Source organism: Eumetopias jubatus, unplaced genomic scaffold (assembly GCF_037043125.1).
Source record: "Eumetopias jubatus isolate StellerSeaLion01/CBP00866 unplaced genomic scaffold, mEumJub1_p1.0 scaffold_7, whole genome shotgun sequence".
NCBI lineage: Eukaryota > Metazoa > Chordata > Mammalia > Carnivora > Otariidae > Eumetopias > Eumetopias jubatus.
In genome coordinates this window covers 96,574,223-96,588,375 of record NW_028274813.1, presented here as the reverse complement: position 1 = coordinate 96,588,375, position 14,153 = coordinate 96,574,223, and the positions used below count along the sequence as shown (strand labels likewise).

The 14,153-nt window shown below is 37.5% G+C and overlaps 1 protein-coding gene across 1 annotated transcript in view; it reads left to right on the top strand.

Moving 5' to 3' along the window:
• Positions 1–14,153, top strand: part of PRTG (protogenin) — a 120,661-nt gene that overhangs the window by 77,932 nt on the left and 28,576 nt on the right. The window lies entirely within an intron of this gene.

Genomic DNA, 14,153 nt, shown 5'->3' with positions numbered 1-14,153 from the left:
TCAATCTGCAGGTGTCTTTAGGTAGTGTCTTTTGTGTCTTGCCAAGTGTAGACTCTAGTGTTGTTGCTCTTGAAAGTGTGGTTCCAGGATCAGCAGCAAAACCTGAAAGTTTATTGAAATGCTGAATTTCGGACTTCCCTTGTCCCTTCTCCAGATCTTCTGAATCAGAATCTCTGTTTTAACCGGTTTATTAGGTGATTAGTATGCACATTGAAGCTTGGGAAACACTGGATTAGAGGACCTAGTATATTTTTTCTAAATAGCTAGTATTCTTTGTAAGTTAATAGGTTTTAGCATTCGTTTGTTACTCATGTTGGAAATCTTTCAGACTTTGTTTTTGTGCCTTCTGGGTTCCTGTATTGCTGACTCTCTTCATTGTCAGGCCAATTATAGTTTTTAATTATTGTTGCCACTAAGCCTCTCTTAAGTCTCCTTTTACTGCACTTTTTATGGCATATTTTGTTTCTAGTCCTATCTCCCCATACTTGTCAGCTTTCACATGGGGATAAACATGGCCTTTCATGGGTATCATCCCTTAACCAAAGCATTTTTTTCCCTGGACACCCAGGAAATGGATGAATCCCAAGCTCTCAGGTATAATCTTCCAGTTTGGGCCCTTCTTCCTATATTTGTCTCTCACTGAGTGCTCATTCACAAAGTCATTTTTTCATTCTCAGATATTTACAAAGCTTACGATATGGTAGTCCCTGTGTTAGGTACTGCCATATTTAATGTAAACATGGTCATAACATCTGAGTCTAGGAGGAAGACCAACAAATAAGCAACTAAAAAACCAGGTGATAAACTCTTTGACAACATTTGGCAGGTGCTTCTGTCCTGTTTCAGGGCTGGAATAGAGATGGCTTCCAGGAAGAAGTAACATTTAAGTTGAGATCTAAAGGATGAGTATGATTAGTCAGGCAAAGGGGCAGGGGCAGGTACAGGTTATATGGGACCTAATAAAATAATATATAACATAAAAATAACGTAAAAATACACTGTTGGTATAGGGCCTTGTACCTACACTGTAGAGTATAGGCTCCAGGCAAGTGTGAAGGGTTCTGAAAATTGAAAAGTTCTCACAACTTCATGGTAAATCTGCTCTGCAAAGAGGGAAGGGCAGAACCCAGGAGATACTCAGGGACTGGTGAAAATCACGTGGGACATCTAGGAGGTGAGGTGGACCATGCTCCAGAGAAGACGAAATGTTACTGTTTGATGACAGAGTGTCGCCAGCACCTGGGAAACTACATGAGGGGATTTGGGCTTTATCCTAAGGGCAGCATGAAACCACCAAATGATTTTAAGCAAGCAAGTGACCTGATTAGATTTGTTTAGAAATATCTTTCTGTTGCAGTTTGTAAAATATAATGTGGAGAAATAAGACGTGAAGCAGCTCAGAACTACCTCTTCCCTGAAAGTTTTTTTTTCCACTTCCTTTCTGATTCAGAGATGCTTTAAGTCTACACTCTGCGTTTGCTACAATCCTGTTGCACATGGCAATTTCCATGCATACAAATCATAAAGATTTCTTCAGAAAACACCATATTCTGCTGCTTTTAATCAGTTTATACTCACCATTTGGGAACTACAATCACGGTATAATTTATCTGTATCTATACATACACATATGTATCTCCACCAAATCAGTAAATTTGGAAATTTCTTTGTGCAGACCCTCTTCAAAAATCAAAGTGTTAGGTAATATTGATCCCATATCTAAAAAAACAAACCCTACTCTTTTATAAAGGGAAAGATATTTGGATCTTTGGTTTATGCTTGTCTTAAAGTCAGCCCTGTAACTGTGTTAAAGTGTTTTAATTTCTCCCTCCCCTTGCTTGAGTCAGCTCTCAAGAGGCATGTAGTCACAAATCTAATGGTGTATTCTCTCCCCCTGAGAATGCCTAATTACCCTTGATTTGGGACATTTCATTTTAGGGAACTGTGATGTTGCCAAGTTAATTAAATTTTGTGTTTTTAAATGAAGAAGGAAGTAAAGGAATATAGCCATGGATTCCATAAACCCATAATATAAACTGTTCTTTGAAGCCATAGTGTGAATTCAGGAGCATTTATTAGTCACTCAAAGAACAGTATTTTTGAGCCCACTCAGCTGCTACCATTGAGCTTTAGGATAGGCTCTTAGAGCTACAATACCTTTTACAAAGCCCTCATTAACACTGTGTGAATACAGTGAGTACAGTGTTTTATGGAACTCAATAGGTCTCAGATAAAGAGACTTCTATGCTTTCTTGGTTGTTCTTTTGGGCCGCTCCTAGAAGGCTTATGACACAGGAGTTCAGTGGCCTTGCAAATCAGAAGATGAACTCAATTTAGAAGTTACTGATAATGGGCTGCAGTTACCATTAAGTTAATGTAAATTAATTACCAATAAATCAATCACAAAATTGAAATCATCCCCACAACAGACAGTTTTGGCTTGTGTTATTTCTTCTCCTAATACCTCCTGAAGACCTTGCCTAGAAGATAGTGCTAAATAAAAATGTAAAATTTCTAATTGTAGGGTTGATACAATATATATTTTTGTTAGAACTTTATGTAAGCTATTGGTTTAATAACACAAGATTGCTATCTATACCAATTTCATTGCCATTTCTTGTTTCATAAAATTTTCATGTTAAAGTCCCCCCCTAATTATGGATGTTGTTTATTTTCCATTATTGTTAAAATTTAAAAATTGGTTTATATTGATTGAGAGCACATACTCTGTACCAGGTCCTGTATTGGGGACAAGGAGTATGAACATTAGATGGCATGCCTGCTTCCAAAGTATCTAAGCACAGCATGAAGGGGACCTGTTAGTGTCCATAGGAAAATGTGCTAATGGACAAAATTGAGATATAGTCAGTGTTCTAGAAGCATAAAGGATAAATGGATAATTTTTACTGCATGATGGAGAATGTTTTACGTAGTAGAGAATGGAGGAAAGTCATTCCAATAATAGGAAGTTACAGGGTACAAAAAAGAAGATTGAAGAGCTAGCCTCATTGGTGTACTATGGCTAAAACATGGGTCGTATGAGTAAGGGTTGTAGAGACTGAAGCCGTGGAGTTAAAGAGGAACCATGTTTTAAGAGCCCTGTGTACCCTAATAATATTTTCCTACAATACAGTAATGAGGAGCCATTAAAAATTTTTAACTGAAAGTAAAACATGGCTTGTTTTAGAAAGACAATGTTGAGGATAGCTTTAGAAAATGCAGTGAGTATGGGCCAGGGAGGGAGTTACTGAAGACAGGAAATCAATATGATGGTTGTTGAAGTAATTTAAGATGATGAGGGTGTGACTAAGACAATAGTTTATTGGAGAGAAGGCAGATGTGAAGTTGTTTTGGGCTTAGAACAATCATGGGGCGCCTGTGTGGCTTAGTCGGTTAAGCATCCGACTCTTAATCTCAGCTCAATCAGGACTTGACTGATTACGTATGGCCTGATGGGAGGCCTTCAGATATAGGTATGGGGTCACACCCCTGAAGGATCTTTGAAACGATGCTCAACATCATTAGCCATTAGGGAAATGCAAATTTAAAATTTTAAACTACAGTAAGCTACTACTGCATACCTATTAGAATGACTGAAAAATTTTATTTGTCTTTTTATCCTTTATTTTTTTTAAAGATTTTATTTATTTATTAGCGAGATCACAAGCAGAGGGGAGGGGTAGAGGGAGAAGCAGACTCCCCGCTGTGCAGGGAGCCCGATGCGGGGCTCGATCCCAGGACCCTGGGATCATGACCTGAGTCGAAGGCAGACGCTTAACCACCTGAGCCACCCAGGTACCGACTGAAAAATTTTAAATGCCAAAACGTCCAATAACAAGTGCTGACATGGATGCAGAACACCTGGAACTGTAGGAATGCAAAATGGTCCAGCCACTCTGGAAAAAAACTTAGTGCTTTTTTGTTTTAAAGTCAAACATGCGTGTACCATATGACCCAGCAGTCCCATCCTAGGTGTTTACTCTAGAAAAATGAAAACTTATGTTCACACAGGGAACTGTAACACAAACGTATAGCTCTGTTATACCCCAAATACTGGAAACAGTAAATGTCCTTCACTGGATGAACAGATGAACAAACTGCAATATATCTATACAGTTGAAATACTCTCAGCAATGAAGAGCAATGAACTATATTGCTGCTTTTGCAACAATTTGTGGGCAGATCTCAATGGCATACTGAATGAAAGAGGCTAGTCTCAAAAGGTTATATATTCTGTATCATTCCCCTTATATGGCATTCTTGGAAAGTCAGAACTAGATTAGTGATTGCCATGGATTAGGGGTGGGGGCAGGATTTAACTACAAACGGGAAACACAAGCTGTTTTTTGTGGGTTTTTTTGAAGATTTTATTTATTTATTTGACAGAGATAGCGAGAGCAGGAATACAAGCAGGGGGAGTAGGAGAGGGAGAAGCAGGCTTCCCACTGAGTAGGGAGCCCGATGTGGGGCTCAATCCCAGGACCCTGGGATCAAGACCTGAGCCGAAGGTGGACACTTAACGACTGAGCCACCCAGGCGCCCCCACAAAGGGGTTTCTTGATGTAATAGAATTCTTCTGTATCCTGATTGTGGTGGGGTGAACAAATCTATACATGTGTTAAGTACAACGGTATACCAAGAAAGGTCAGCTTAAGTGTATAGAAATTTAGAAATTAAAACAGAAGACTGGGTTTTGAGATCAAATGGCCAGGATTTATTTATTTTTGTTTGTTTATTTTATTTTTTTGTAGTATTAACATATGTATTTGTTTCAGGGGTACGGATCTGTGATTCATCAGTCTTACACAATACACAGCACTCACCAGAACATATACCCTCCCCAGTGTCCGTCACCCAGCCTCCCGATCCTCCCTCCTGTCCAAAAACCCTCAGTTTGTTTCCTGAGATTGAGTCTCTTATGGTTTGTCTCCTTCTATGGTTTCATCTTGTTTCATTTTTTCCTCTCTTCCCCTATGATCCTCTGCCTTGTTTCTTAAATTCCACATGTCAGTGAGATCATATGATAATTGTCTTTCTCTGATTGACTTATTTCGCTTAGCATAATACCTCCTAGTTCTATCCATGTCATTGCAAATGGCAAGATTTCATTTTTTATGGCTGCGTAATATTCCAGTGTGTGTGTGTGTGTGTGTGTGTGTGTGTGTGTGTGTGTGTGTGTGTGTGTGTGTGTGTGTGTGTGTGTGTACACACCATCTTTATCCATTCTGATGGACATCTGGGCTCTTTCCATAGTTTGGCTATTGTGGACATTGCTTTTGTAAACACTGGGGTGCATGTACCCTTTGGATTGGTACATTTGTATCTTTGGGTAAATACCCAGTAGTACAATTGCTGGGTCATAGGGTAGCTCTATTTTCAACTTTTTGAGGAACCTCCATACTGTTTTCCAGAGTGGCTGCACCAGTTTGCATTCCCCAGATGGCCAGGATTTGAATCCTAGTTCCCCACCCACTAGTGTCAAGTCACTCTACCTTCATGATCCTCAGCTTGCTGTAAATGTCTAGGATGTTGAGGATTGAGGATGTTGAGGATGTTGAGGATGATGATGATGATTTAAGTAGGCTCCATACCCAGCATGGAGCCCAATGCAGGGCCTGAACTCACGACCCTGAAATTAAGACCTGAGCTGAGATCAAGAGTCAGACACTTAACACACTGAGCCACCCAGGCACCCCTAGGATGTTGAGGATTAAATGTGCTAGTGCATGTGGAACCCTCAGCACACTGTATGATACAAAGTAAGTGCTCAGTAACTAAATTACTCTTTATAAATATGATTACAGAGAGGAAGAAGTTGGAATGATTCCTAAGAGCTCTGGGTGGATGGTGCTTTAATTGGAGTAGGGCTTTTAGGAGCAAAATCAGGTTTGGGGAAGTGGGAGATACTGAGTTGAGTTTTGCTCATGTTAGGTTAAAAAGGTTGGTGTCCTAGAGGAGATGTCTGTAACAGCTTAATATGTTTAGCTTTCAGAAGATCTGAAACGGTGAATCTGTGCATCTGGGAGTTAAGGCTGCATACTGATGCAGACATGCTTCAAGAGACCTAGCATCTCTCTGGCTTAGCTACCTTGAAATAAGCTGATGAAAAACTTGAGCAGAAGAAACCTCTGTCAGCATAACTGTAAAACAAAGGACAGTAGGTCATTTTCAGGAAAGTGAGACACATCCAACAAATCCAACTGAAATTCCTCTTACTCTGTGAAACCTTGAACATTCTCATTTCCTGTGTTAATCACTGTCCATTCAGTCTTTTTTTAATTATCTTCCTAGACCTCAGGAAACTGAAATTCTTTCTATAGTTTCTATCCATATAGATAAGGTCATACATAATCTCAATTTGGTGCAATTCTAAACATTTATCACTTCCTTTTCTGACCACACAAACATAGAAGAATTTTAAATAAGAAGGAAGCAAAGAGGATCAGGTAAATCATTGCTGCTGTATTATGGGAGAAATATAGTTGGCAAATTCCAAACCGAATCTTGTAACAAATTACAGAAGATATTTTACTATAATAGCAATGCTATCATAATTTGCATTTTTGCCTCTTAAAGTCAGAGCATGGTGAGCAGCATTAAAGTGACAATGCCTTCAATGCCTTATACTCTTCTGCTGCACATTGTACTGCATCAGAATTGTATTAATGGCATCCTGTGGGATGTTATACCTCACAGTTTTATTTCTTGTTTTAAGGAAAATCATTTGGAGAGACGGAAGGAAGGGAGAGAGATAAATGCCTGTACTTTCTTAAATATTTTTTTTACCATCTTTTTAAAAAAAAAAAGCTTCAACTTTCTGTATAAAATCCCAAAAAATAATTGAGAAAAGAATTTTGATGGTTTTTCCTGGGCTTTCATATTCTCAGTCTTGAATAGTCACCTTTCAGAATGCTCTAAAACATGGAAAGCTCTGTGAAAAACATCTGTCTTTTTATTAAATGCGGTGTAATTTGTGAACAAAAACGATGCACAGCTACTACTTTTTTTTTTTACGATAAAGCCAAGTTGTTCTTTTTCCCCCCAAGAATGAGATGGATGCATTTGCCTAAATGGTCATCACTTTTGTAGGCTTGAAGTTGTTTTACTGCTTTAGCAGCTGTGTGGCAAGTTTTCTAGCAGACAGTGGAGGTGGGGAGGGGGAGCTCAGTTGCATCTGGTTTCTCTTTGTAGAATGTCCGAAAAGTTGATATTTAGTGGTTTCTTGAGAAAGCAGTTTATCTCGAGAAGAGGAAATTTTTAGTACCTAAATTAGTTTGCTCTGATTCATATGCATTCGTTTTGTTCTCCTGCTTAAAAAAAAAAGGGGGGGGGGAGAAAGAAAAAGAAAAGAGTAAAGAAGATCATCTACCCTAAAACTACATAGCACAGATAACCCTTTGACCTGTGGCACTGGGGTAAAGATTTACAGTACTTGTGGAGCCTCATTCCACATGCCTGACTTGAAAAGAGCCCTAAATAAAGTAAGGCCCCTGTGGAGATGGAGAAAATAAGCAGGATAAGGAAGTTCCATTATTTCAAGTGGCTGTGTGTTGTTTTATTTTTACTAGTCCATAAAGTGAAATACCAATTGTGATGTGTTTCCAGTTTTGAGTCTGATGTCACTTAAGTTTGGGGTCTGATGGAGTAGTTTGAGTCATGGATGCCCTGGGCAAAGCATCCTTCTCTGTCTCCTTTGCTACCAGCAAATATCCCTTCCTGGGATATACTGACTCCCTCAAATTAAATTTCCATTTGAAATATTTTTCCTTTAAGGAAAGCAAAACAACAGAAGACTTAAAAAAAAAAAGGTACTATCAAAATATGGGTGAGGATGAGAATCACCAGTTGTGTAGCTCTTCATATGTTAAGTCAAGTTTTTCTTCAGATATAAAATATAAAAAGTACATGAGATCAAAATTAGTCCCACTATTTGTAGTGTTTAGCTTGGTTGCAAATGACACTTCAAATTAAGACATTTGAAGAAACTTTAATCATTTATATCTGATGATGTTGACATCTGTTTCATGGCTTTTAACTAAGAGCTTTATACTAAACCTTTAGCTTGATATATCTTTCTTCTAAAAAATCCCATTGTCCTCTGTAGCACTTTGTATTTATGTTTTGAACCTTATTTATTAAACTGATTTTACTGTTTTATTTCCTGTTTCTTTTCTAGATGTGCTAGTAAAACCTGATTAAAATGGTGACAAATAAAAGCAATAGTTCCTTGGTCTTAAGAAGATAACTCCTAGCCATCCATCAGCTTTTGATTGTTTTATAGGCTGGAGCTTTCAAATGGCACTTTTTGAGTGATGGAAAAACTTCAGTAAGCTTTTCATTCTCCTATTTTTAAGAATCTGTAAACATGGCAAAATGACATGAATTACAGTTTTCCTTATAGAAGGAAAAACTCTTGTAGAAAATTAAATCAATACTGTCCATTAATCATACTGCTTGTCAGCCCTCAGACCACTCTGGAAGTTTCTGGTGAATGTAAAGAGTCTTTAGATGTGTGAGGTCCTTAAAGATCTAAGTAAGTTAAAGGAGAGGAGGTTTTTTAAATACCACCATTAGCACATGAAAGAAACTTCAGGGTGGATAGAAAAAAAATTGTTGTAAAGCAGTAATTATACTTGCTGGTTTTGTTTTGTTTTTGTTTTAAGCCTGTTCTTAAAAAAAAAAAACTTAGTTCATGCAAATAAAATTTTTAGCATTGTACTAATTAATTAGTCCATGGGGTAGAAGGGGAGCTGCAAGATAGGCCATTCCTGGAGGAAAATATTTTGTACCTTAGCCTTTAAAAATATTTGTGCATGTTTATTTCATAATGTGCATAGTATATCAGGACAGTTATACGTGTATATGTTATAAATAAAAGTATGTATGTTATGAATAGGTATGCTAGAAAAATATTTTACTAATGGAAGGTAAAATAAAAGATTTGGGAGACCACCATTCCAAAATATTGAATCAAGATATTTCTCAGTAACTACTCAGTTATGGAGCTGTACAGCCTAGAAGAGAAAATGGACATTCATAAAATTACCACGGAAATTATCATTGCAAACTTTAGTAAGTGCTCTGATGGAAAAGCAGAGGGAGTTATAAGGCTGTGTTACAGGGGACAGGAGATGGCTTGAGGGTGGAGGTCAGGGTAGATTTCCCTGAGAAACTGATACTGAATTGATATCTGAATGATAACAGGTTAACTGGGTGAAGGACCCTGAAGGGATAATGAAAGAATTAAAGAAGGCATGGTATAAACAATAGTCTTAGACTAATCATCCGAACAGGCTAAATACTAGAGTATCTTAGCATCTAAACAATCTGATTTATCAGTTGATTTGTATAAACTAGTGTGATAATGTAATCTTCACAGGCTTTATTGAGATTCTACATATTTTCCTACTCTGTTTTATTTATTTTTTAATTTTTTAATTAGCGTATAATGTATTATTTGTCCCAGGGGTACAGCTCTGTGATTCATCAGTGTTACACAATTCACAGCACTCACCGTAGTAATACCCTCCCCAGTGTCCATCACCTAGCTACCCCATCCCTCCCACCCCACTCCACTCTAGCAACCCTCAGTATGTTTCCTGAGATTAAGAGTCTCTTACAGTTTGTCTCCCCCTCTGGTTTCATCTTGTTTCATTTTTCCTTCTCTTCCCCTGTGATCCTGTCTTGTTTCTCAAATTCCTCATATCATTGAGATCATATGATACTGATCTTGCTCTGATTGACTTATTTCGCTTAGCATAATACCCTCTAGTTCCATCCACGTCATTGCAAATGGCAAGATTTCATTCTTTTTGATGGCTGCATAATATTCCATTGTGTATATACACCACATCTTCTTTACCCATTCATCTGTTGATGGACATCTAGGCTCTTTACATAGTTTGGCTATTGTGGACATTGCTGCTATAAACATTGGGGTGCACATACATTTGTATCTTTGGGGTAAATACCCAGTAGTGTAATTGCTGGGTCATAGGGTAGCTCTATTTTCAACTTTTTGAGGAACCTCCATACTGTTTTCCAGAGTGGCTGCACCAGCTTGCATTCTCACCATCAGTGTAGGAGGGTTCCCCTTTGTCTGCATCCTTGCCAACATGTCATTTCTCTACTTGTTAATTTTAGCCATTCTGACTGGTGTGAGGTGGTATCTCACTAAGGTTTTGATTTGGATTTCCCTGATGCTGAGTGATGTGGAGCACTTTTTCATGTGTCTGTTGGCCATTTGGATGTCTTCTTTGCAGAAATGTCTGTTCATGTCTTCTGCCCATTTCTTCACTGGATTATTTGTTCTTTGGGTGTTGAGTTTGATAAGTTCTTTACAGATTTTGTATACAAGCCCTTTATCTGTCATCTGCAAATATCTTCTCCCATTCTGTCAGTTGTCTTCTGGTTTTGTTAACTGTTTCCTTTGACGTGCAAAAGCTTTTTATCTTGATGAAGTCCCAATAGTTCATTTTTGCCCTTGCTTCCCTTGCCTTTGGTGATGTTTCTAGGAAGAAGTTGCTGCGGCTGAGGTCGAAGAGGTTGCTGCCTGTGTTCTCCTCAAGGCTTTTGATGGATTCCTGTCTCACATTTAGGTCTTTCATCCATTTTGAGTCTATTTTTGTGTGTGGTGTAAGGAAATGGTCCAGTTTCATTCTTCTGCATGTGGCTGTCCAGTTTTCCCAACACCATTAGTTAAAGAGACTGTCTTGTTTCCACTGGACATTCTTTCCTGCTTTGTCGAAGATTAGTTGACCATAGAGTTGAGGGTCCATTTCTGGGCTCTCTATTCTGTTCCATTGATCTATGTGTCTGTTTTTGTGCCAGTACCATACTGTCTTGATTATAGCTACTCTGTTTTTAAAACATGTGAAACCTTGAAAGACTTTGCATAACATCCCAGAAAATGTAGGCTGCCCTGTGTAGGTGGAAGTCTGTTGAATTAGCTGAGATAGCTGACTCCACTGACGCTTATCTTGGTTTATTACAGAAACTAGAGCTGTTGCTTCAGCTGAAGGTTAAAATGGCATCTTCGCTTTCTCAGCATGCCAGGATGTTAACAATAACTTAAGAAACCTGTGTAGATGGTAGGCAGCACATTTTGCCTGATTACCACAGTGTGTCCATCTTCCCTGGTAGATTGTATAAATATATCTAACAAGTCATTATTTCAGATGTACATATCTCCTGCTTCCTTTTCAGGAAAGATTTGGAGTGACTCGGTACGGAAACACAAAATTCAACAACAGCAACAGAAAACAAATAGGTGATATATGTCTCAGTGTTTGTAAGGGTTTGGGATTAAACAATATTCATACTAATAGTAGGAATGTAAAGTGATACACAACTTTTCTAGGCATAACTGGGTAACACCGCAAGGGAGGGTTGTGATATGCATACTCCTTTATGTAGCAATTCTGTTAGTAGACACCTATCATGAGAAAATACTAATGAACACACACATTTAAGATTTGATTTATTTTTAGAGAGAGCAAAAAAAGAGTGAGCAAGCAGGGGGAGAGGGAGAGAAGCAGACTCTCAGCTGAGCGCAGGGCCCTACACGGGGCTCAATCTCATGACCCTGAGTCAGGACCCGAGCTAAAACCAAGAGTTGGACGCTCAACCAACTGACCCACACAGGCGCCCCATGGACACACACATTTAACCATAAGGATGTTCACTGTAGTGTGCAGGATCATTTATAATTGTGAAAAGCTGGAAGAAACCTAAATATTCAGTTACAGAGGTTAATAAAATAAACAGTGGTACATCCTTACAATTTGAATAAATGTGGACATTGAAAGGAATGTTTTAGAAGAATATTTAGTAGCATGAATGGTTATTCACAGTATATTGAGTGAGAAAAAGCAGTCTGTAAGATACAAAAAATATTATGTCTGTATGTGAATAGAAAAGGGAATGAAAAAAAAGAGATACAACCTCATGTTGAAAGTGCTTATATCTGGGTGCTGGTATTAAGATATTTTATTTTTATTTTCTTTTTTTGCTTGTCTGAGTTTTATAAACTTTCTATAACAAACATTTGATCCTAATGAGAAAAAAGTATTTTTTAAAATTGAATATACCTAGATGAAGAAATTGGAGCCAAGATAAATAAAGTTGGAAAAGCGATGAAGCCAGGATATTGACTTCTTTATTGCATGCCGTAGGGTCCTGTATAGTTGCTAGATATGCCTATAAGTTTAGCTGTGAGCTTCTTGCAACCAAAGCACACCACAAACACTGCTCGCTACAGGGCACAGGGATATTTTAATTATCAGAAAAAAAATTGTAATATACTAATTAAGTCCCCAAAATATAGTACTTCCAGAAAAACTCTATATGCTCAAATTGTTGAAGATTCTCTATGAATTTATGTATTGAAACCATATTAACTTATGCTTGATGATGACTTAACATAATAAGGAAAGAAGATTCCTGTGGTTTCTAGGATCATTTGACAAGTTATAGGGTTTTGGATGATCTAGAAATATTAGTGGAGGAAACAATTAAAATAATTTTTTTGAACTTTCACCTTTCTCCATCTGGATGGCCAATTAGGATGGTTTTTAGTGTGTTTCCCTTTCTTGAATACATTCCCATTCTTTCCATAAAATGACCTTTTGTCTCAGAAGAAAAATCATGGCAGATGGGCTTTAATTCTGACTCCAAAAAACTATAGAAACTACATTTTAAACCTCTGAAAACTTCAAAAAGTAAGGAGACACTGTTTCTCATTTTGCTAATGCACATTTCTATTCTGAGGAATTACAGGGATTGTTTTCATCGTATTCTTTTTCCCAGGTTGACTCAGTGGCACACGTGTGTGGCCCTGCTTCCTTGTATGCTTTATTCCCAGGCTGTGTGCATATTACAAATTGGCATTCCAGTGTGGCTCATTGAGAATTTTTTAGAAAAAAAAAATCTGCATTTGCATTACATATATAAAAACAATATATCAGATATTTCTAGAAATCTTTCAAGAAGCCTGAAAATATGTTGGTGCTTTTCTCTTCTTTTTTTTTGTCCTCAGTGTCAGGCAAGAGTTCATTTATATGGATAAATGTAGATAATTAGATAAGATTGGCCAGTGAGAAAATTAGGCCATTCTGAGGTTAGGAAAGCTTTTGAAACCATAATATTCCCCTTCAACAAGCAATCTAACAAATTCAAAACTCAAAACAAATTCACTTGCAAAAAATGTGAGTTTTAAATTTCCCTGAGTAAAAGACCCTGTGTTAGAGTCATAATCTGACTGATAAAGTAGTCTTAGCAAAAAAAAGAAAATGTTTAATCTGAGTCTAAAAATGAGGAAACAAACAGAGAAGTCCAGATTGTGAGAGCGTCTACAAAACATCTGTACTGGATTCTTCAAAGGTGTCATTGTCATGAAAGATAGGAGAAGTACAGGGAGCAATCCTCCATGAAGGAGCTACAACATGCAGTGTGTGACCCTCCATCGTACTGCTAGGGAGGGGGCAGCTATAAAGGACATTTTGGAAGTAATTTGGGAAATATATTAGACAAAATTGTGTTTTTGTTAAATTTATTGGATATGATCATGGTATTATGGTTGTATAGGAGAGAACGTCCTTGTTTTCAGGGGAAGCATGTCCAAGTATTTAGGTGTGAAGTATGATGATTCAACAAAAGAAAATTGTGTGTGTGTGTGTGTGTACACTTGCACATGCACACAAGAGAACAAGTAATAAAGCAAATCGTCAAAATGTTTAAAAAAAATTTAAAAGGTTAAAAAATGCCGTGTTTTGTTTTTAATCTTTAATCAGTATTTCCAAATTAGGAATGGTTTTACAGTGACTATGCACATGGTTACAACAATAGCTCTTCTGAAAGAACAGCTACGGAATATAAGAAACCTTAGATCTTCTGTTGAATGTTTTATTTATCAGAAAACGCCTTTTTGTTTAACTCTGTATGCTCAGATTGTTTGAGATTCTCTATCATGTGTGTTGAAAACCATCTTAAGATATATTGAATACTTTCCAAAAGGACCCCAGTGATCTTCAGTGTCTTTTAATACCTGAAAGATTTAAGGTTTATATAGAATTTGAGTAGGCTATTAATAGCCAATTAACATGGTAATGACCTGCACCTGCTTGTATCAAAGAACGCCCACAATTCCCTTATCT